The sequence below is a fragment of the Chiloscyllium plagiosum genome, unplaced genomic scaffold, assembly GCF_037043375.1.
Source record: "Chiloscyllium plagiosum isolate Xiang-an unplaced genomic scaffold, Cpla_swu_hap1 HiC_scaffold_3, whole genome shotgun sequence".
Taxonomy (NCBI): Eukaryota; Metazoa; Chordata; class Chondrichthyes; order Orectolobiformes; family Hemiscylliidae; genus Chiloscyllium; species Chiloscyllium plagiosum.
In genome coordinates, this window is record NW_028270141.1 from 130,844,168 (window position 1) to 130,867,411 (window position 23,244).

Consider the following 23,244-nt stretch of genomic DNA (forward strand, 5'->3'; position numbering starts at 1 on the left):
CTTTTATTTTTCACCTTTTGAGGCATCCTTTCAAATGCCCTGTGAAAATCTAAATAGAACACATCCACGGGTTCCATTTTAACCACAATCCATCTTAGTTCCTTGAAGAACTCCAATGAATTTCTTAAACATGATCTCTCTTTTGTAAATCTTCTTATTCTTGTTCTCAATATTTGCTTCATCTCACAAACTTTACTGAGTCTGATCTTTCTGCAATGATGACAAAACTGTTTTCCAGATTTGACAATCCTCTTTAATTGCTGAGCTCACAATGCCTTATGAGTTCTTCACTATCCCTTGAGATCTCTGTCCACCACACAGCTAACTCATCTCTGGCTGTATTCTTGACAATGCCGAAGTGTCCCTGGCATTTCCTTTCCAATCCATCTTCCTGGAGAGAAGCCTGAACAATTAGTCTTCTGTCTTTTCCTAATAAGTTGTCACCGGTGGTGCAACTCTGACAGTGCTCAGTCTGTATTTCAGCCGAACTCACCGGATGTTCACTCTAGCCATCCTTTAACACAGTACTGGTGAACATTAGCAGATCTTTGCACTCTACTTTGCTGTTTTCAAATTTGATTTAGCCTCTTGTGGCTTGCTGGCCACCAATTATAGAGTCATAGAGTCATACAGCAGGGAACCAGACTCTTCGGTCCAACCAGTCCATGCCATCCCAAACTAAACTGGTCCCACCTGTATGCACTTGGACCATATCCCTCCAAACATTGCTTATTCATCTACTTATATGAACGTCTTTTGGACATCGTAACTGTATCTGCATCCACCACATCCTCTGGAAGTTCATTCCAAACACTAACCACATGCTGTGTACAATAATTGCCCCTCACGTCTTTCTTACCTTAAAAATATGCCCCTATTCTTTAAATGCCCCACCCTCGGGAAAAGACATCTGCCACTGACCATATCTATATCTCTCATGATTTTGTAAACCTCTGTCAGGCCACCTATCAACCTCCGACGCTCCAGTGGAAGAAGTGCCAACCTATTCAGCCTGTCCTGATGAGTCAAGCCGCCAATTCCTCGCAAGATCCTGATAAATCTCTGAACCTTCTCCAGCTTGATAATATCCTTCCTAAAACAGGGAGACAAGAACTGAACACAGTATTCCGGAAGAGGCCTCACCAATGTTCTGTCCAACCTCAATGTGACATCCCAACTCCTGTACTCAAAGGCCTGAGCAATGAAGGCAAGTTCTTCATGGCTGTATGAGATACTTCTTTTATGGCAATGTATGAAATCTCAGTGGATTATGTTTTCCTTTTGGATTCCACAATGGGTCTAGGAATCCCAGTGTAATATTATATCAGTTTCCTCTTTGCCAACAACTGTTTGTTTTTAGGCCAATTGTTCTCTTGGACCTAATGGGACTCCTTCTGACTTCTGAAGGATGTTGAGGTCCAGGTGTGCAACCTGGATTAAACGTGCGGAGTGTTGATTATAAACAATGTGAATATTTCCACTGTCATTGCGCTGCAGTGAAGCTTTCAGCGTTCCTAGCCTCTTGAAGTACAATCGGTGGAATTAGGGCTGCACGGTTAGCTACCTCAGAGCGCCAGGGACCCATGTTCGATCCCAGCCTCGGGCGACTGTCTGTGTAGAGTTTGCACATTCTCCCTGTGTCTGTGTGGGTTTCTTCTGGGTGCTCTGGTTTTCTCCCACAATCCAAAGATGTGCAGGTTAGGTGAATTGGCCATGCTAAATTGCCCGTAATGTTCTGGATGTGTAGGTTAGGTGCATTAGTAAGGGGTAAACACAGAAAGGTAGGGGAATTGGTCTGGGTGGGTTACTCTTCAGAGGCTTGGTGTGGACTCGTTGGGCCTAATGACCTGTTTCCACACTGTAGTGTTTCTATGATTCTATGACTATTAGCCATGGTAGCTTGTCTACCAGAGAACCAGACTTGGCACTTGTTTCAAGCTTGAAGTTAACAGGATGCCCATTGACACAAACAAGGTCTCTGTCTTCTGTAACAAATCAAAGAATTGCGGATGCTGGAGATCTGAAACAAAAACATAAATTGTTGCAGAAACTCAGCAGCACCTGTGGGGAGGGAAAGCAGAGTTAATGTTTCTGCGACCCTTCTTCAGAACTGACAATAGCTAGGAAAAGGTGACATCTGCTGATGACAGGGGCATGGGGGGAGTAGGGGGAAAGGAGTGAGCAGATAGTTGGAGATGGAGCCCAGAGGGAGTGAAATGGGATAGTTAATGGTAAGCTAGGGAAGTTGGAAAACTGGAAATGGGAGACACGAGTAGGTGAGAATGGGTTGGCTATGAAGAAAGCAGCCTCTGTGATGATAGGGCCTGGGTTGTGGGGGTGGGTAAGGGATAGGGAAGAAGGTGTTCAGTACTGAGCCCTGAAGGCTGCAACATCCCCAGGCAGAGAATGAGATGCTGATCTTCCAGTTTATGATGAGCTTCAGTGGAGCACTGCATCAAGCCCGAGACAGAAATCTTGTCCATGGAAGGTCTTCTGTTGATGTGACAGGAGCCTAAGCCTTCAGGACTCAATACTTTTAGAGCCTGAACACCTCGTTTTACCTTGTCTTTAATCCAGACCCCACACCTTGGACCGTGTGCTGCTTTCTGAACAGCCAACTCATTCTCACCTCCTCATGGTCCCCATTATCAGCTCTTCCCTTTCCTGGTCTATCATCAACCATCCCTCTGTTTGGCTTTCTCTCCCTCTGGGCTTGGTCTCCACTCAGCTGCTGACTCCTTTTTAACCATGTCCCTCGTAATCAGCATAAATACCACCTTTTACTGGTTACAATCCATTCTGAAGAGTAAATGAGCCTGTCATAACTCTTTCTCTTAGGAGAAAGTGAGGACTGCAGATGCTGGAGATCAGAGCTGAAAAATGTGTTGCTGGAAAAGTGCAGCAGGTCAGGCAGCATCAAAGGAGCAGGAGAATCGCGTTTCGGGCATAAGCCCTTCTTCAGGATTCTCCTGCTCCTTGGATGCTGCCTGACCTGCTGCGCTTTTCCAGCAACACATGTTTCAGCTCATAACTCTGTCTCTTCTCCAGAGATGCTGCCAGACCTGCTGAGTTTCTCCAACAATTCCTGTCTTTGTGAAATAACCAGCGTAGAGGCACCTCTATCATGTCGAGCCAAGAAATAATTTGAATTGAATTGAATTTATTGTCACGTGTACTGAGGCACAGTGAAAAGCTTTGTCTTGTGAGCAATACAGACAGATCACAGAGTTAAGTAGCATAGATAAGTAAATAATAGGTAAACAGCAGCAAAAACAAAACACAGGCACAGGCGAATGTTAAGAGTTTGTGAGTCCATTCAGTATTCTAACAGTTTCTACCCGACGTGGACCGGACCAGGGAGCAGAGTCTGATCACAGACTGAGTCCCGGAAGTGAGTCACAGACTGGAGGCCGGAACGGGAGCAGAGCAAGCGCGGGGCTGAGTTCTGGAAGTAAATCGTGAGCCAGAGCCCAGAGTGGGGGCAGAGCGAGCGTGAAGAGGCCGGGTGGATGAGTCCCAGAGGCGAGTCTGGGAACAGAGAGCTGTGCGCGGAGGCAGCGAGACCTTGTGTTCTGAAGCCCAGTCTGCACCAACTCAGTGAATAAAGGACTATAACTTGAGTACTTTAAAGTCACATTTAATTCTTAACCTGGACTATTTAGACTCTGTATTTCCATGCTCGTCTATTTTCTTTTACTATTTCAATTCTGTGACAACACTTAAAGTACCTGTACCTAGGTGCTGTGTACCTAAGATGGCACCAAGAGGCGACATTGCAAACCTTTCACTGCATTCATTCGAGTGCAGATGACAATAAAGGCGATCCTATTCTATTCTAATCTCATGTATTCACCTGCCCAACTTCACACATTGCTTCACATGTAAGTGTCATCTCCCTGAAGCCTTGTGCTTCAGCCTGAATGCTTTCTCTTTGTCCTTGAGTCTGCTATAGAGTATAATATATCTTTTCAATTTCTTCCTAACTTTTTCCTTAATTCTTATTACTTTAAAGCTGTTCTAAATTTGTGTCACCTCCATCTTATGACCATGAACCATGCGAGACAAGAGCAGATGTAGATCAAATCAGCCCGCTCTGTCATTCAGTGAGATCACAGCTGGTCTGTCTGTGTTTTGAGCTTCATATTTCCCCCAGTTCCCGAAAACCTTTAATTTTCCTGTCTAACGACAATCTATCTACCAATAAAAACTAAATACCGTGAGCTCTGGAAATCGGAAATAAAAGCAGAAAATGCTGGAGAAACCCGGCAGATCTGGTAGTTCCAAAGCCCATTCCCTTTCCCGGCATTTCTCCCCCGCTTCGTGCTGTAGAGCTGGCTGAGAACTGCTGAGCTTGCTCTTATGCTGCTTCTATGATTGTTGCAGTATTCATGTTCCCTGATTGCATATTTTTAAGGCAGTGATTATAGTAGGGAGCCCACTCTTCAGCATTGTCTATTATTCTGGATCACCCCCTCCTTCTGGTGAAATCTGTATCCACGCCATTGCTCACCATGTTGTATGATCCTGGTTGTAGGATAATCTCTGTGATCTGTGATCCCTGCCGGTATGTGGTTCAGAGTAAGCGTTGTTTGAGGTATTTCACTGCTTTGTTTGTACTTTGACTGGGCCCTTCCTAATGACTTTAATCCATCATAGAGTCTTTTCAGAAGAAGCAAAGTTAACAGAATTATACATGAAGTTATTAGTTAACAAAATGGTTGGTTTTATGACAACAGTAAGTCTGATTATATTACAAGTCAGGCATTATGACTCAGAGGGTGAATGGTTGTTAATATAGACTATTAGTGGCTAACAATAGGGAGTGTGTAATGGCACACACCAGCCCGTGGGATCACATTGTCTGCCATTGCACTCTTCCTATTGTTAGCCACTAATAATCCCTATTAATAGCCCGTTCACCCTCCCAGCCAGATTCTTATCCACTCCCTTTGTCTGTCCAACTGCTCTTCTCTCTCTTTGGGCTTTATCCCCACCTGTTGTTTACTCCTTATCCTCTCCCCCAACCCTACTTTCAGCAAATAATTTGAGATTTTCCCAGCTACCATCAGGTCTGAGGAAGGGTCACCAGACCTGAAACATTAACTCTGATTTCTTTTCACAGATGTTGCCAGACCTGCTGAGCTTTTCCAGCTGCATTTGTTTCTGATTTAGCAGTTCTTTTGGTTTTTATTTTATAATTACTCAGACTCTTGGGAGCTGTGCAGATCCCATCTAGTCCCTATGGGAGAGGCTGGTGTAGAAACTGCTGCTTTCTACCAAGGACTCGGAGGGAGTCAATGCGACTCTGACATTAACTTTTTCAGAAACAGTACCTGACACAGCAACCTGGAAAGTAGACGAGCACATTCCGGGCCCGGTACGGGAAGGCTGACAACTTCGCTTGTCAACGGCTCCAACACAAATGGTAGTCTTACTTCTCAATACCATTGACCATTTACCTCTGTCTACACTTGTCCTCCAAAAATATGTTACTATGACTGTTATTACAAGGGTCACATGGTGTCTCAGTGGTTAGCACTGCTGCCTCACAGTGCCAGTGACCCAGGTTCGATTCCAGCCTGTGTGGAGTTTGCACATTCTCCCTGTGTCTGCGTGGGGTTTCCTCCAAGTGTTCCGGTTTCCTCCCATAATCCAAAGTTGTGCAGGTTGGGTGAATTGGCCATGCTCAATTGCCCATTGTATTAAGTGCACAGGGGAAAATATAGGGTAGAGGAATGGGTCTGGGTAGGGAGGGTCGGTGTGGACTTGTTGAGCTGAAGGGCCTGTTTCCACACTGTAGGGAATCCAGTCTAATCTAAATCAAACTATGGAATTCTCCTTCAAGAAATATACACGGCACCTCCTCCGGATGTAATGCGGGAGGCTATGGTCTTCTGATAATTTCTTAGCTGAGGCTGTGTATCTTGAAATATTGCAGGACAAATGCCTTGAGTTGGAAGAACAAACTTTTAATTTGTTGCGTGAGCCACTCATCAAAGACATCCTGGGAAATCTCTCAGATCTCCAGAGGGATCTCAACATTCATGAGGCTGCAGTCAGCAGCTTATTGACAGAGAGAGCACAATTATTGCTTTCCTGGCACTGATTAGTTTGGCAAATGTTTCAGAAAACTTGAAGAGCACACAACCCACAATATAGAACTCCAGGACACTGAAAAGAATGCGATGGTGGTGATGTTAAATCCCCTTGGGTAATGCCAAGTGTAGGTTTGGAAAACTTAAGAGGAAGGAAAGATGAAAGGGCGGACTAACCATAGGTTTCGACACACATGACAGTTCATGGTCTGAAATTGTCAAACTCAATGCTGAAGTCCTGAAGGCTGGGATGTGTATAATGGGGAGCTGTGTTCCTCCCGCTGTCCTTTATATTCACTGGAATGCTGCAGCAGGTCCAGTTAAGAAACATGAGAATGGGAGTAAGGTAGTGAATTAAAATGGCAAGTGTCTCTAGTGTTGGGGTCAGGCTTGTGGCCTGTATGGGGATGTCCCACAAATCAACCACCCAGTCTTCTCACTCTAGCGGAGACCATATTGAGCGGCAGATGAACTAAATCAGATTATAAGAAGCCGATGTAAATTGCACACAAGCTCAAGTCCCTACTGGTCCAGCAGCAACTTGATAAATAATTGACTCAGCAAGCGTCGAGATGTAAGTTGCTGCTTCACCTGGGAAGGAGTGTTTGGGGCACTGGGCAGTAAGACAGTAAAATAAGGCAAGCATGTGGATGAGCAGGGATGTGGTGATGTGCCTGATGGAGGAGTGGACCAGGGTGCTGTGAAGATAGCAGTGCCCATGACGGAGTTTGGGGGAAGGGCGGGGTGGGTAGAGGCTGGTCAGAAGTGCTGTCAAGGAAGGTGGCACCATCAGAACAGATTCAGAGAGACCTAGGGAATGGAGTGAAGTCTCTATGGGAAACGGAGTGTTGGAATGTTGGAAAAGGGAGCTGTGAGACACAGAGGGACCTATAATGAGTGTTAACAGAAGTAGAGGCAGAGAGGTCAACGAAGTGAAGGGAAGTGTTGGGGATAGACCAAGTGAAGGTGAGAGAGGGAGCACAAGCTGAAAGGATAGCATCTCATCTTCTGACGAGCTTCTGGACTCAACACTGAGTTCAACAACATCAGGTCATGAACTCTCTTGGTCTTTTTATTGAACCAAGTACCAGTCTGTATCTTGTTTTTTTGTTATTTGTTGCTTTCACACAGAGCTGTTCATTATTCCACCATGAGCACTCTCTCCAGACCAATGCTTTGTTTCTTTATTACAACAATGACACAACAACAACAGCAGCTCCCTTTGTCTGATGTACCAAGACATCTTTGTTATTTAATCTCTCTCGCTGTCCATCCTACACCAGACCTTCCCTTACCTAGAGGGAGGAACCAGTAAGATTTGGAAATGATCACACTGGGCATACTGGTCTTCCACTGTGAGGTATCCATGACCAGTATTGTTCAATTGCCAATTTATCCCTTTTCACCCAGTCTCCCCTTCTCCATTCCAACAGTATAAAGCCCGTCACATTTCTACCTCCCTTCAGTTCCAAGAAGAGTTGTATCTAACTCCAGGTATTTCTCTTTTCAGAAGCTGCCAGACTGGTAGAGCTTTCCCAGCACTTAGTAGTTGCCTTGTCTGGTTTTCTCGTTGCCTGTAGGAGAGAAGGCCGAAAGATTACAGGGCATATTACTGGCTTCGTAGAGCGGGTGAGGAGCCCTTTAAAAGGAGATGTATTGTTCTTGGAGGTCCTGTTCCACTGCTAGCTTTGGGCTTGTGATTTGAGAAATGACTACCTGACTCAATAAATGATAGCCTGGCATCGCTGTTCCATTAACCTTAGGAGCAATGCATCGTGGACCCAGGCCCCATTAATTCAAAGTGTCTGCACGGTGGCTCAGTGGTTAGCACTGCTGCCTCATGGTTCGATTCCAGCTCCGGCCGATTGTCCATGTGGAGTTTGCACATCGCCCTACGTCAGTGTGGGTTTCCTTCACATGTTCCGGTTTCCTCCTGCAGTCCAGCGATGTGCAGGTTGGGTGGATTGGCCATGCTAAATTGCCCATCGTGTTCACGGATGTGTAGGTTAGGTGGGTTAGCCATGGGGAGTGCAGGGTTAGAGGGTAGGGCAGGGGGCTGGGTCTGGGTCTGGGTGGGATGCTATTCGGAGGGTTGGTACAGACTCGATGGGCAAAATAGCCTGCTTCCAAACTCTAGGGACTCTACAGAAAAGTGTCACAGTGTTCAATGGAGTGACCCTCACATTCAGCCACTGCCCAAGAGGAGTAAAGTGTTGGTCGAGCTGTTTCGGAGTGAATGTAAGGACGGTTTTACATCCCTCCCACCTCGGACTTCACCTCAGCCTTGGCACCGTCCCGCCAGGCATGTGGGTGTCCAACCTTGGCAGCCTTTTCTGGAATCAGCCTGGAGAACATTCTATCGTGAACCAATGGAAGGAGAGGACTGACAGATGGTCTGCACATGTGGCTGAGAGTAAGAGCCTCCAGCTCTCCCTCAACATGACTGCGGCTCCCCCTTGCATAGACTCACATTATCGTGCACCCATACACTAAGTGCCTCTGAAGAGAGATCACACAGTCCTGATTGCCAGCGCGATGCTGCTTTCATGCTGTTGGCCTCATGCCTTTCACCCAGCCTCTTTGGAAATCACATGCCAACAGCGTGAACACATGTTGAGGAGCTGATGGACAGAGATCAAAACCATGTTTAGTCGCTCTGGTCTCCTTTCATCTCTCTCTCTCTCTCTCTCTCCCCATGAAGGAAGACAGGCACAAAATATCCCGGTTACCAAAGCACAGCAGTGGAATTGAATGTGAGCCGGGCACCGGAGAGATGGGCGTTGTCAGAACAGCCTCGATTTTGACACCGAGTGGGAGCTTTAACAATGAGGGGGCGTGGGAGTAGGCGTGCCAGAGAGGGGTGCAGATGCAAAACAAATGTCCCCGAAGCCTTCTGTGCTGGGAGGCTTTCCTCAGGCTGGTTCTGGCAGGGCACGAGATAGCCCTCCTCCTCCCTCATGTCAATGCCTCTCAATACTCCACCCCATACCTTACCTGAGCACTGCATCCTGGAGACTGTAGGTACTGCAGCAATAGCACGCTGGGGTGAAGCAGCTGGATAATGACTGGAGCTGACCTGGGCCATGTCCATGTTTGAGAACAGATCAGCCATGATCTTATTGAATGGCAGAGCAGGCTCGAAGGGCCTGATGGCCTACTCCCGATCCAAGTTCTTATGTACCACTTCAGACGTAACCCTGTTACACCCAGCGACAGGCTTGGACAAGTCAGAAGGTGAGTTGCTTGCACAAAAGCAAAGTGTTTGCATTTCTGTAGTGCCTGCACTGTGGAATCACACCAACTCTCCAAAGAGCAGACCAGCCAGACTCACCCTATCCTTGTAGCCCTGCATTGACTAGCCCACCTAACCTACACACCCCGGGACACTACAGGCAATTTAGAAAGTCCCAATCCACCTAACCTGCACATCTTTGGACTGTGGGAGGAAACCAGAGCACCCGGGTGAAATCCATGCAGACACGGGGAGAATGTGCAAACTCTACGCAGACAGAGGCTGGAATTGAACATGGGTCCCTGACTCTGTGAGGCAGCAGTGCTGACCATGGAGCAACCTTGCTGCCCACATGTTGATGGCCTCAAGACATCTGAAGGTGCTTTACAGTGAATGAACAAGTTCTTCAGGGCAGTCCCTATTGAAGCGCAGGAAGGGTGGCAGCTAATTTGGTGCACGGCAAGGTCCTATAAGCAACAAGCAAAGACTAACTCCTCTGTTTTTCTGGTTTTGAATAGGAGTTAAATGTTAATGGGTCACCTTGCAGAACTCTCCTCTTTTAAAAATAATGAATTATCCAATCCGCCCGCCTGAAATGTTAATCCAATAGGAAGCACCTTCAGCAGTGCAGCATCCCCTTCTGTACCTCAGTTGAGGGTTGCCCTCCATTTTGTCTTCACGTTGCTGGAGTGAAATTTCAAGCCATATTCTTCGCTGAAAGGTCAGTCCAGTCCCACTTCTGATTGGACACCTCTATCATTGATGATCGGGACATGGTGATGGCAGTGAGGAGGGGAATATGGTTGAGTCCATTCCTGTTGGAGAGAGTCATTGCTTGGTATAATGTACAAGCCACAGAGGTCACTTGGGCTTCTCAGCCTCAGGCTGGGGCCTGCCACTTTCCTGAGCCTGCTTTATTGTTGGCGTGGTTATAAATAGAGCTGTAAAAACATCAAATACAAACCGTAAGAACTGTGGATGCTGTAAATCAGAAACAGAGATTGCTGGAAAAGCTCAGCAGGTCTGGCAGCATCTGTGGAGAGAAATGAGAGTTAATATTTCAGGTCTGGTGACCCTTCCTTAGAACTGATGTTAGCTAGGAAAATCTCGATTTATACGCTAAAAGTAGGGTTGGGGGAGGGGGTAAAGAGTTAACAATAGGTGGAGATAGAGCCCAAAGGGAGAGATAAATAGTTGGACAGACAGAGGAGTGGACAATGATCTGGCGAGGAAGGTGAATAGCTATTAATGGGAGCCATTGTGGCTGACAATGAGTTGTGTGTAATGGCAGACCATGTGATAACAAAGTAGATAGGCAGGAGGCTGGAGGAACACAGCAAGCCAGGCAGCATCAGGAGGTGGAGAAGTCAATATTTCAGGTGTAACCCTTCTTCAGGACTGGGGTGGGTGTAACGGGGAGCTGCAGATAAAGGGGGTGGCAAGGACAACGTGGTAGTGTGGATAGGTGAAGACAAGCAGAGAGTACAACCTGGTTGGTCAATGGGAGGAATGAATCTGGTAGGTGGCTGGGAGCAGTAGAAGGGATGGGGAGGGTCTGGGAAGGGAGTCGGGGATTGGGAAGGGCGGTTATTTGAAATTAGAGAACTCAATGTTGAGTCCTCCAGGCTGTAGACTGCCCAGGCAGAAGATGAGGTGTTGTTCCTCCAATTTGCGGTGTGGTTCATTGTGGCAATGGAGGAGGCCAAGGATGGGCATGTTGGAAAGGGAGTGGGAAGGGGAATTGAAATGGGCAGTGGCTGGGTGATCTGGTGCCCACTGCGGGCCCAGCTGCGATGCTCGGTGAACCGTTCCTAAGTTTACATTCAGTCTCTGCGATGTAGAGAAGACAACATTGGGAGCAGCAGATACAGTAAATTAGGTTGGAGGAGAGGCAGATGAATCTCTGTCTCACCTGGAAGGACTGTTTGGGGCCCTGGATGGACGTGAGGGGAGTGGGGTGTACCGGCAGGTTTTGCACCTCCTGCCTGTCTACTTTGGATTCCAGCATCTGCAGTTTTTTTGTCTCTATGTGATAACAAGGCCTGGGAGTGAAGGAGGGGTGAACGGTCCATGTGGAAGGCTGACAAGGAAGGAGAAGGGAATATGTGTCTGAAAATATCAGTGTTGGCTCGTGCTGACCAGGGGAGGTACATTACACACAGAGAACAGATCAGCAATGATCTTATTGAATGGCAGAGCAGGCTTGAAGGGCCGGATGGCCGATTTCCGATCCAAGTTCTTATGTCCCACTTCAGACATAACCCTGTTGCACACAGACACACACAGAGACACTCACACACACAGAGACACACACACACAGACACTATACAGAGGAACCTTGATTAACTGAACGAAATACTCACTGCTTGTGTTGTTTGGATAATCGAGGTTCCTCTGTATTTAGATGAGAAGAGGAACATGGATATAGAATAACTTACCCCTTAATACAGCCAGCAGGAAGCAAGGCCGCACACTTGCCCAATCCATATTGGACAAACTGAAGTGCATGTTGGAGTTTCATTCGGTGCCATGTTTCTCCTGATGATGGTCCACACGCGATCGGGCTGAACTATTGCATTGCCAGTTAAAACCTCCTGATCAGATTGGAGCTCCCCCTTACCCATCACTTCTCAAATCGAAGAGCAGGGGCGCTGTTTCTCATGAAGGGGAGAAGGATGTCAAACTTGCACAAGACACTTGTTCGACCTCAGCTGGAGTATTGTGACCAGTGTCAGGTGCCACACTGTAGAAACGATGTGAACGCGTTGGCGAGAGTGCAGATGTGATTTACAGCAATGGTTCCAAGGAAGGGAAACTTCAGTGAGGAGGATAGATTGAAGAAGGTGGGGCTGTTCTCCTTGGAGAGAAGAAGGCTAACAGGAGATCTGGTGGAGCTTTTCAAAATCATGAGCAGGCTGCACAGACTCGACAGGGAGAGACTGTTCCTGCTGTTAAAATGGTTGAAAATGAGAATGCACCTATTCTAAAGTAACTGCAAAAGAAGCAGAAGTGTTGAGGGAAGAAATGTTTTCAATCAGCAAGTCATTAGGGTCTGGAATGCACTGTCTGAAACTGTGGTGGAGGGAGGCAGGTTCACTTGAGATGTTCAAGAGGGTACAAGAGAATTGTGTGACTAGAAACAATGGACAGGGATGGGAGGAGAATGGGACTAAGGTCTAATGCGAGCCAGCGCAAACATGATGTGCCAAAGGCTTCCTTTTGCACTGTAACAATTCTGCCATTCTATAAATCTGTTGGTAAGACTTTAAAAAGTATTAGTTAGGCCTCAGTTAGGGTTTTATGTCCAATTCTGGTCACCACTCATTGCCGTTCCAGTGGAAGCTTCTGGTAGCATTGACGACAGAACAGCCAGTTTCATGATCCTTAGTTCTATCCATCTATTCATCAACCCATCTACCCATCTGTCTACCTACCTAACCATCTATCTATCCACCCACCAACCTACTCATCTGTCTATCTACTTACTCACCTACCTACCCATCTATCTACCTACCTAACTACCTATCTGTCTATCTACCTATCTACCCACCAACTCATCTATCTACCTACCTCCCCATCTATCTATCTACCTAACCATCTATCTATCTACCTATCTATCCATCCATCCATAATGAGATTTTGCTGTGTACAAGAGTGCAGGGATACAGGAGTGCAGTGAAAAGTGTATAAGGTTGCTACTCTCTGTCGGCATTTTAGTTAAAAAAAGACAGGACTAAAAAAAAGCAGAAATAAAAGAAATGGCAAAATGAAACATTTGGATCACTCCCCACCATGTGTCCTCGTGCCAGAGAGGCGAAACCTGAAAGCCCACCCCTCAGTCCGAGAACACACAGATTCCGAGTGCCCAGACCCTGCCACAGCCAGAACACGAGCACCTTCAGCCGTAAGGTGCCCACGACCCAGCCCCCGACTGGGGCCACACTACCACCGTTGGTATCCTGTCATCATTCTTCAGCGTCATTTTGCCTCCACCGACGGCATAACAGCCCTGAGATGGCACTGGCCATGCAGCCGCCGCTGAAGCTGCCGGGTCCCACTTAGTTCTGGGCCCACCCTGTCGTAGCAGCCAGTGTATCGTTCCAGGTCCGTTTGCTGCTGTTGCAGCTGCCTCATGGGAAGGAATTGCTCCCATAGAAGAGGAAAAACGAGAAAACTAAAATAGCAAAAGTAAAAGAAAGAAATAGAAAGACCGATAGAAGCAGATGAGCACGAACCTTGGACATAACCTCCAAACGCTGCTTCTTCACAGCCACCGTTAAGTTTTGCAGATTGGCTGAAATTTTGTCCTTTTGATTTCTTTCAACCACAAATGAATTCCGCTATTCAGGATGAGAGAGGGATTTCCTTGCTCTTTTTCCTTTTGCCTGGATGGAAACCTCCTGATTTCTTGCTCTCAGTGTGAGAAGATCCCTTTATCTGTAACATAGGGATGACGAGGGGTAGTTCTTTAACTGTGATCTTTACCACATGCTTACACATGTCCCCAGGCTGGTACACATACAAGATGTCCAGTTCCACAAGCACACTCCAGGAGAGGTAGAAGCTGACTTTTTCTCCCCTCTCTTTGTATGTTCATCAAAAGACACCACAACAAATATATCTCCTGTTTGACACATAGTCCTCCACTGATGACCATCAGCTCCCCCCCTGCCCCCCCCCCCCCCATTGTTTTTGTAGTGACATCGTTTTAACTTTAATCTTCTCCTGTTTTGAAGGGCCATTGTTTGAAGTTCCCTGGGCATCTGTGGGTGTGATATTTTGTAGGCTTTCTCCAGGCAGCTACTTAACTTCTATCCACAGATATTTTTGACTGTATTAGTTCTTTAGAAGAAACACATTTTGGAATTACAAGTTTAAAATGCCTATGGTACAAAATACCGGTGATCAGAACAATAGGCCAGACAAGACAAAAGGCTAAAGAGTTTCTACATTTAATATCCCACATCGATCTTTGTCATCTCTTGACAAGGTCATCCCCCCCTCAAAGGTCCATCTGCATACAGTCATTGCTAAGACAACATGTCTGCGCTGGCCCAGCCACGTCCATTGAATGGATTTGTCAGTAATGCTAAAGACCTCCAGTATGATGAAGTGGTTATTCGGTACTTATCTCCTGTGTATTCCTGCCTGACATACAGGAGCACCTGGATATGAGATCTTAGATAGTGGACATTGAGACTGCCATTGAGTTATAGTCACTGACAGCCATGACCACTGAAGGTTGACTGCTTGGAAGGGGATCCGAAGAGATGACAGAAATGAAAAGTTGATCAAATAGAGTCCTGGTGAATGCAAGGCCCAGTGAATCAGGCATTATTTAACGAGGTAAAAACAATGACTGCAGATGCTGGAAACCAGATTCTGGATTAGTGGTGCTGGAAGAGCACAGCAGTTCAGGCAGCATCCGAGGACAGGCAAAATCGACGTTTCGGGCAAAAGCCCTTCATCAGGAATAAAGGCATTATTTAAGCCCATCTGCCTTTCTGTGCTGCAAAAATGTCAGAGACTATAAAGCTAGAGATTGGCAACACTTAATGTACAGTTCAGAACCATGGTGCAAATAATCATTTCAAAATATTGTCCAAAGAGGTGGGGTGGAAGACCATCAATGAAACATTATGAACAATCTTTTATGCGGCAGCTTATTGGTAACCTTTTGGAACTCTGAATGCACTACATCCAGTGGTTCCCCTTTATCCACCCTGCTTATCGCACCCTCAAACACAAAAACACAGTTTCCCTTTCACAAAACCATGGTGACTCTGCTTGATTTGTTACACTTCCTGACCTTTGTTAAAAATCACACAACACCAGTCCAACAGATTTATTTGGAAGCACAGGCTTTCGGAGCGCTGCTCCTGAATTAGGTGGTTGTGGAGAATAAGACCATAAAACACAGAATTTATAGCAAAAGATTACAGCGTCATGCAACTGAAATGATGTATTGAACAAACCCGGATTGTTGTTCAGTCTTTCATCTTTTAGAATGGGTTGCAGGTTTCAGTTCATCGGTATGAAATCCGAGAACTTCTTTTAAATCATCTTCTTGAGATAACTTAAGGTTTTATAACCAAAGGTGACTTCTCAGCTCAGACAATGCATTGAAGGTGTGAGGTTAGAGTCTGGCTGTATCTCAATCTTGAGCCAGACTCGTTCAATTTCAAAAGTAGAATTTACAAAATATTACATGTATTGACTGCCTGCATCAAGGCTTGAATCAAATCTGGATCCCTGGTGCTATGAGGCAGCAGTGCTACCCACTGAGCCACCATGCTATCCCTATTTTATATGTAGTGTACTTTATGTCTGACTTTATATCTCTCCCAGTTTTGATTTTTGTTGTCTTCAGGGTATGTTGTCGACATTTGCACCCTAAGTTCAAAACTGTCCCCAATTCTGCCTCAACATACAGTGGTTTTAAGGGCATGCCTGATTACCAGGCTGTTACAGCTATATAAAACTCAAACACATCTTAGGCCTTAGTTTCCTTCCTCGTCTTCAGCCAGTCTGAAACTTCCCTTAGATTTAGTCACGAAATGGGCTTAAACAGACAAGACCCAGTGCACCCTGTGATCTCCTGCTTCTAGACAATTTTTAACCCTGCTGCACACCCATTTACAACTGCTTCTTAAGTTATTTTGACATCCAGCTGTTCTCAACTGCTGTCCCCTATTACTCATTCCCAACCTTTAACCCCACCCCACCATTCCACCCAGTGCGTATTTCTGAGCATTTAGGAGTGGGCTGAGGGAAAACCACTTCAGGTTGATATCGGGTGGCTTTTCTCTTTGTGGATGAAGCTCTGCGCTGTTGAATAAAGCAGTTACGTTTCTCAGTCGCTATTGCCTCTCAACCCACCCCTCCCCACCCTCAGTGCTGCGGTAAAATGGATAAAATGAACTGCTCAGCAAGAGGACGGTGCCCACTCCCACCTTGTCACCGACTCCAGCTGTATTCCTCGTTCTGGGCAACCCAGTGTTCAAGGGGAGAACGAATTGTACAAAGTTAAACATTTCAGATTAATCCTGCACCTTCCCCTGTTTTTGGCAAGCTGCTTGCTGACTTTAAGTGGCCCATTCTGTTTCCTACTTAATCTGCACAATTGAGCCCCTGTTCACTTTGAGCCAGGCACAGCAGTCTAAGCCAGTCTGTTGGCTTGTCAGTGCACCAACAGTAGTGTTACTATGCAGTAGTCCATCTCCCTGCCAGCACTGCTCGCTGCTGTGCAGTTGCTGTTTAATCCTCAATTCCCATCGTGGGGCCTAAGCAATAGTTCTATTTTTAACCAACTTGACCTGCCTCCTCTCTGATTGAGGGTCCCCACCTCTCCAATACTTAAAGTCTTTGAAGTGCTCTCTGCCTGGCTATTGACAGTCAGAGCAGACAGGCAGGAGGCTGGACGTACACAGCAAACCAGGCAGCATCAGGATGTAGAGAAGGTGACATTTCAGCCTGAAACACTGACTTCTCCGTCTCCTGATGCTGCCTGACTTGCTGTGTTCTTCCACCCTCCTGTCTGTCTACTTTGGATTCCAGCATCGGCAGTTTTATTGAAATGTCAGAAGCAGCTGGTTGGGTTGCATAGTCAGGGAATGGCGAGTTCAATCTTCACTCCCAAGCCCTCAGCTCCTGATGAAGGGTTTATGCCTGAAACGTCAACTCTCCTGCTGCTCGGATGCTGCCTGACCTGCTGTGCTTTTCCAGCACTGCACCCTCAGTTACACAGTCTGGGTGAATACTTGTGTGTGAGGTTGTTCTGGCTCATTGCTACTGTTTGAGAATTCTGAGCCTGCTATGTTCTTGTTTAAAGCCTTGGATTGTTTTGTTGAGAGATCACATGACATAATTTTTGTAGACTGATACCTTGGCCAGCATCACATCGCTGTTTGTGGGAGCTTGCTGTACACAAATTAACCACCGCATTTCCAAAGTTATAACAGTTCCCTCAAACCCGTCTCACTGGTTTGAAAGCCCACTGGGGATGTCCTGAGGTGATAAGAGGTACGACCTGGACAGAGTTAGCATTTCAGGTCTGGGTCTGGAAACTGTGGGAATTGTGTTAAACAGGCAGAGGGGAGAATGGCAGAGTTTGAAAAAGAACAAAGAGGTAGGTCCACGATGGTGAGAGAGGTTAATCAATACAAGAGATGATGCAGGAAGGCAAAACGGGTGGAAATAAGGCGAGTAAAGAAACAGAAGAGGTGTCTGGGGTATGTACAGATGACAAGAACGGAATATTCTCAGCAGCTGACAAGAAATGGGAGCAGGTAATAAAGTTATTGAATTTACTGCGAAGTGCCTCCGCTTAAAGACAAGGCTCTCCCCCTCAAGCTTCGAGCCAAATGCCGGGGTGGAGGTGGATGTGTAGGGAGAGGGAAAAACCAGCGCTATCCTGCCACACGTAGCCTGGGAGAGTCATAGAGTGACACAGCACGGAAACAGACCCTTCGGACTAACCAGTCCATGCCGACCGTAATCCCAAAACTAAACTAGTCTCACCTACCCATGCTTGGCCCATATCTCTCCAAACACTTCTTATTCATGTGCTAATCTAAATGTCTTTTAAATGTTGTCACCGTACCCACATCCACCTCCTCCTTCCTCTGGAAGCTCATTCCACACACGAACCATCCTCTGTGTAAGACATTTGCCCCTCATGTCCTCTCCCCTTATAAATATGCCCTCTATTCTTGAAATCTCCCCCCCGCCACCCGAGGGAACGGCACCTACCATTCTATACCCCTCGTGATTTTACAAACCTCTCTAAGGTCACCCCTCAACCTAGTACGCTCCAATGAAAAAGGTCCCAGCCTATTCAGCCTCTCCTTATAACTCAGAGCCTCCATCCCTGGCAACATCCAGGTAAACCTTTCCTGAACCCTCTCTAATTTAATAATATTTTTCCTGTAACAGGACTCTGGGCACATCTGAAATAGGGAAGACAGGTTCAGTAGCTGCCCAGCAGTACTCATATAAGAGTCTGCTTCTTTGAACAATCCCAGAAGCTTTCTTGCCAACGGGATGTTCACTCTTTTGGGATGCTGTCAGGTGATCATATCAGGAAGCACAAAAGCATGGGCCCAATTGGGAAAGCATGAGCGAACTCCACATGGAGGAAGCAGCATGTGACAGTGGTAATAATTGAGTGGTATTGGGGCGGGGTTGGGGATCTAGGGACCTGGGCAGGAAATTATAACTGTGTGATTGCCGACATGGACCCTGGCATATCCTGTTCCCAGGGAAAATAGTTGAGGCATCCCTTTTGGGGACGAAGCTGGTAAAACTGCGGTGATGTGGTATCAGGGCGTGCCACATAAATTTTATAACCCGTGTGAGCTCGTCTTTCACACACACACACGCGTGCACATTCACACACACACAGACACACATGCACAAGCACACATTCACAAACACAGACACAAACACAGACACACACACACTTACGCACACCCATAAACACACATGCACACATTCACACGCACAAGTACATATACACACACATGCACACTCACGCACACCAACACAAAAGAACTTTGTTGAGTGGGACATTTCCTTACGGTTTCTCCTCTTTCCCCAGCCGAGAGAGTGGCCTTTTCCTCTGACTGATTCCCAATAGTCGGTATTATATTGACCTTCTCTTCCCTCCATCTTCCCTCTCCTCCAACACCTACCATTCCCTCGGCTTGTTCAGCACCCCACTTTCAGCCATTTTTCTAGATAGTGCTTACATGATGTAATTTTTCATTGGTTCAAGGAATTTACATCTGTTTAGCTCTTTTCACACACCTAGAATGGCCCCAGACACATTATAGCCACAAAGTAATTCTGAAATGCAGCTGTTAGTGTTGTGTGTGGCAACATGGCAGCCATGATGCACAGCAAGATCCCACAAATGACAATGTGAACATTGATAAGATAACCTACTCATCTTAGAAACAGAACCTTGGTAGGGAATACAGACCACTGTCATTAAGCTGCCTTTAGAAAGATGTTACCTCAGGAAGTGAGGAGCTCCCTCAGTACTGCAGCAGAATGTGGATCTGCTGCTGTAGCCTCTGCAACTGAAGTAACAGAGTGATCTGCTGAGCCACAGTGAGCTGGATAAGCCTCTAGGAGCAGCCCTTTGTATAAACTAGGAGAATCGACGTTTCAGGCATAAGCCCTTCTTCAGGAAGTTTCCTGAAGAAGGGCTTATGCCCGAAACGTCAATTCTCCTGTTCCTTGGATGCTGCCTGACCTGCTGCGCTTTTCCAGCAACATATTTTCAGCTCTGATCTCCAGCATCTGCAGTCCTCGCTTTCTCCTTTGTATAAACTACCGAGGGACACACAAAGACACATGCTCACAGGTGTGCACACACACATTTACAAACACACAAGCACAGACACACACCCATCCACCTACACACAAGACACACACAATCGCAAACTCTCACACGGACACGCACACAGATGCATCCACCCACGTACAAGACACACAAATTCACATACCCACATACAGACATCCATGTACAAGACAACACACCATGACAGATACACAGACATACATTCACACACAGAGTCACAAAGACACACACAGAAAAACAGACACACATACACACACACATATAAAAGACACACACACTATAATTTTTGCAGGCCTGCGTGCTATGCTCTGATTATATCAGAGAAACAAAAGAGTTGCATTCATGTGGCAACCTCCTCCCTTCTCAAAGTGCTTTGCAGCCAGTGTAGTGTATTTGAAGTGTCATTGCTGCTGTAAGACCGATTACCCAGTGTACACACAGCTGGCTCTCATATACAGACCAAATAAAAACCATAAGAACTGCAGATGCTGTAAATTAGAAACAAAAAACAGAAATTTCTGGAAAAGCTTAGCCAGTCTGGCAGCATCTGTGCAGAGAAATCAAAGTTAATGTTTCAAGTCCAGTCACCCTTGCCCTATTCTGAGGAAGGGTCACCGGACCTGAAACATTAACCTTGATTTCTTTTCACAGATGCTGCCAGACCTGCTGAGATTTTCCAGCAATTTCTGTTTTTGTTTCTCATATACAGGCATTGCGTTAATGGTAATAAGGAAGTCCTCTGTAATAGCGAAGTCACAAATCGCAGATTCGCCTATCCACCCCAAAACGTAATTAACAACAAGATTCAGCATCTGTGGACAAAATACATGTATCTGCGATTTTTAACCTATTTTTGATGTGGAGCTGTCGGTGTTAGATTGGGGTGGACAAGGTCAGAAATCTCACAACACCAGGTTACAGTCCAACAGGTTTATTTGAAATCACAAACTTTCGGAGCGCTGACCCTTTGTCAGGTGACGTGGACTATAACCTGATGTCATGTGACTTCAGACCTTAACTTATTTTTAAACAAGCTCCACACTTTCATAATTCAAGGGTGTTCTCAAGAACAGAACCTTTGCGGATATGGAAGAATGGCTGTAATCTCTTTCTAGACCTGTTGCCTCAGTAAGAACGTGCCCATCGCCTTTCGGATCAATCACACTTGGCTGAGAGGACAGGTCAGTCCTCACCTGAAAAGCAACAGCTCTGACAATGCAGCAGTTCCTCAATGTGACACGGGACTATCAGACTAGATTAAATGATGCAGTCCAATCTCTCAAGTGGGAATTGGACCATAATCTTTTGACCAAGAGGTCAGAGTGTCACAGCTGACGCCTCCTCCCTGCAGGTAGCATGGGGTTAGTTTTACACAGAAGAAACTTTCAGTGCATTTAAAATACGCTTATCTGGTCTACAGTATCTAGGCAAAAGTGGATACTGCAGATGCTGGCGATTAGAGTCAAAGGTTAGTGTGGTGCTGGAAAAGCACAGCAGGTCAGGTAGAATCCGAGAAGCAGGAAAATCAATGTCTCAAAGGGCTTTTGCCCAAAACGTCGATTTTCCTACTCCTCAGATGCTGCCTTGACCTGCTGTGCTTTTCCAGCACCATTCTAACCTTGGTCTACAGTATCTGTTAATTAAACCTAGTGAGAGAATGTCTATTATTATAGCCAGGCCACCACACACACACACAGAGACAGGACATTCGCATCACTTCAACATGTTCATGTCAACCCATCTGTTTGTTTCACAGCAAGAACTGAGGAAAGTGGAGGTTAGAAGTCTCTACATCAGGTTGACTTAATTTTTCATTGTCTTACTGTGGCACTGTTCCAAAATTGCCTGATCCTGCTAGCACACAGTTAAATGTTTCTCTCCTCAAGAGGTGAAGTTAGTACAGCAAGCAAACTCAGTACAGTCTCTAAAGAGCAGGAGGAAGCCATTCTGTCCTGCATGCCAATGTTTGGCTGTTTGAAAGAGTTTAGCTACCCATCACTCCTCAACACTTCAGTTGTCCTGAGGATGTAACCATCACTCTCTGGCTTTGTCTCAGTTCCAATTTCCAAGTTGATTATTTATGAATATGTTGCTCCATGTAAGGATCCAAGGATGGCCGGAATAAATACACAGGAACTTGATTTGCCCCGTGCAGCAAGGTGTAGCTTTGCAGAATCTTCCCTTGAAGACTAAAATGGACTGGGTTGGCCGGGGATGGAATTCCCTTTCCTCAATTCCCCCTACCTTTCTTAAATCCCATCTCTTCAACTGGACCTTCAAGGCATTCTTCCAGCTCATAGAATCCCCTACAGTGTGGATGCAGGCCATTCAGCCCATACCAACCCTCTGAAAAGCATTCCACCCAAAATGATCCCCATAACCCTGCATTTTACATGGCCCGGCCTCCTAGCCTGCATTTCTTTGTGATTGTGGGAGGAAACCAGAACACCCAAAGGAAACGCACATAGACACAGGGAGAATGTGCAAACTCCACACAGATGGTCACCTGAGGGTGGAATTGAACCCAGGTCCCTGGTGCTGTGAGGCAACAGTGCTAACCACTGAGCCATTGAGCCACCCTGTTCCTTGACTTCAATATCAGTTTGTGTCAAAAGAGTGGTGCTGCAAAAGCACAGCAGGTTGGGCAGCATCCGAGGAGCAGGAAAATCGACATTTCGGGCAAAAGCCCTTCATCAGAAATCGGTTGTGTCTGACTAAGATGCTGTGAAATAGCTTGGATGATTTTGCTGCATTAAAAATGCTATTGTTAGATATCCAGGTAAGTGTATATGGTTGTATAAGTTATAAGGGGAGGCAGTGGCCTAGTGGCATTATCACCAGATGTTCTGGGGACCCAGGTTCGAATCCCTCCATGGCAGATGGTGTTAATTGAACTCAGTAAAATCTGGAATTAAGAGTCTAATGATGACCATGAATCCATTGTTGGAAGACCCATCTGGCTCACTGACATCCTTACCTGGTCTGGCCTGCATGCCACAGCAACGTGGGCAATTAGGGCAATGAATGTTAGCCTGGCCAGGAACACCCTCATCCCGTGAATGAATTTTAAAAAAAGTAAATTGCCATCTCAGTTCCAAGATTTCTACCCAATCTGATGGTTGATTGTCTAAGTTGCCAGAGCTTTTCGCAGGAATGTATCTGTGAAGTCTCAAACTAGGCAGTAGTGGGTATGACCACAAAGCTTAAATCTATCATGAGTTTGGTAATAACTGACCCCACCCCCAGCCTCAATTTGGGCTTTCCTCTCTAACAGGTATTTCTTGATGTCTACAAGGTAACGTCTCTTGACAATGGTAGTGATTCAGATTGAGGGGAATTGGGACAAACTCTGGAGGTTATGCCATGGCACATGTTAGAGCTGCACCCCTTGATATACACTGCTGCAGACCATGATTGCGCCCCCTTGAGGCCAAGGCAAAATCTTTCAATGGGAACGAGGTGCCCACCATTCAAAATTCCCTGGAGTCTCCAGCAAGCAATAATTACTCTCCTGGAGGCTGTTGCGAGCAATCCAGGGAACCACTAAGATA

The 23,244-nt window shown here is 46.2% G+C and overlaps 1 protein-coding gene across 5 annotated transcripts in view; it reads left to right on the forward strand.

Annotated features, from left to right (window-relative positions):
* The window catches only part of daam2 (dishevelled associated activator of morphogenesis 2), a 342,206-nt gene that overhangs the window by 141,261 nt on the left and 177,701 nt on the right, over positions 1 to 23,244 (forward strand). The gene's annotated exons all lie outside the window — the stretch shown is intronic.